Source organism: Myotis brandtii, unplaced genomic scaffold (assembly GCF_000412655.1).
Source record: "Myotis brandtii unplaced genomic scaffold, ASM41265v1 scaffold62, whole genome shotgun sequence".
In the NCBI taxonomy this organism is placed as follows: Eukaryota; Metazoa; Chordata; class Mammalia; order Chiroptera; family Vespertilionidae; genus Myotis; species Myotis brandtii.
In genome coordinates, this window is record NW_005370366.1 from 1,075,857 (window position 1) to 1,077,499 (window position 1,643).

Consider the following 1,643-nt stretch of genomic DNA (forward strand, 5'->3'; position numbering starts at 1 on the left):
GGGGGTGCGGGAAGAGATTGGACAATAATCGTGCACCTATGGATGAGGACAGTGGGTGGGGAGTGAGGGCGGAGGGTGGTGTGGAAACTGGGTGGAGGGGAGTTATGGTGGGGAAAAAAGAGGAACCAATCTAATAATCTAAACAATAAAGATTAAAAAAAAAAGATAGAAAAAAATATCAACAGTAAAAAAAAAAAAAAAAGTAAAAGCAAAAGAAAAAAAAAAAAAGAAAGGAGAGAGGGAGGGGGGAGAGAAACATCATTGTGAGAGACACATTGATTGTTTGCCTCCCTCACCTGCCCGATCTGGGTGGGGATTGAACCTGCAACCCAGGTATGTGCCCTGTGCCCTTGACTGGGACTCGAACCATGATCCTTCCATGAGTGGGCCAATGCTAACTGCTGAGCCACACCGGTCAGGGCTGCAAATTTCTTTTTTCCACTCTGCAGTTATTTTGAATTTTATCCACAATCATTTATCCTTTGAAAAGTATCAAGCTATTTCATGTGTTATCATTTGAATACCTTTCATTTTCCTCTTATTCTCTACTGCTGGACATTTAGGTTCTTGATTTTTTACTATTGCAAGCAATGCTATAAACGGTTACTGTCATTGCAACATTTTATTGTTTTACACATACATCTTAAAGTCAATTAAATTATTTTTATTTACAATATTTCATTTGACAAAAAAATCTTTTAAAATTATGATTACATCTTTGAAGACAGAGCAAGGGCAGGACCTTTAAACACACACAAAGGAAAATTGGCAGCCTGTCTTGTGTCTTGGACAGGGGTGGAGAACATATGCTCAGTGTGTGAGTAGAAGATACATTAGATGAGTGCAAAAGGGACCCCCACTACAGAACATTCCCTAGAGGCTTGTTCTACTCCAAATACCATGCAGGATGCCTGGGAAAGTACAGGATAAGACTGCAAAATGAAATTGAATTCTGAGCTGCACAATAATGATCTAATAATCCAAGCTCAAAGGAGGGAGGAAACAGGAGATTGGTGTGAGGAGGTTCCCTGGAAGAGCAAAGGTAGAGGCTGAAAATCTAGATGGGGTTTCTGGACTGGAAAAGTTGCTAAAGTCGTTCCTAGAAAATGACCTTCACTACTCAAATGTTAATCATTCGAGATTAACATTTAAACATTTCAGAAGGGTGCATGAAAAAGGAAATTGAGTTGGCTTTTAAAATGATATTAGTCCTCAGCATCTGGGGCCACAGTGCGATATTAGGTTGAGGATTTGGCGTCCAGTGTGACTTCTGTTCCCTGTCCCTGCACATGTCCTAGTACCAACTCCAGTGTTCCCAGTGCAAAGACAGCTCAGCGGCTGCGATGTCACTTGCTGGCGAATATCACTACACACCACTGTGTACCTCACACAACACTTCTACACAAAATGCGAAAGGCACTGGACGAGATTGAGTTAAACCGATTGAATTTGGGCGTTTTTCTCACGTCCTCTTCTGTGGCTTGATACCCTGGCCTGAAAGCTGTGTCTGCGCTCACTTTCCATGGCTGACACCGACTTGATGGCTGCCCGAGGCCTGTTGACTTCCAGTCCGCGCCGAGGCTGGGTGAGAGGACAGTGGCCTAGGGACAGCGACCAACTCTCACTGCGCGCCGCGCGGGCGG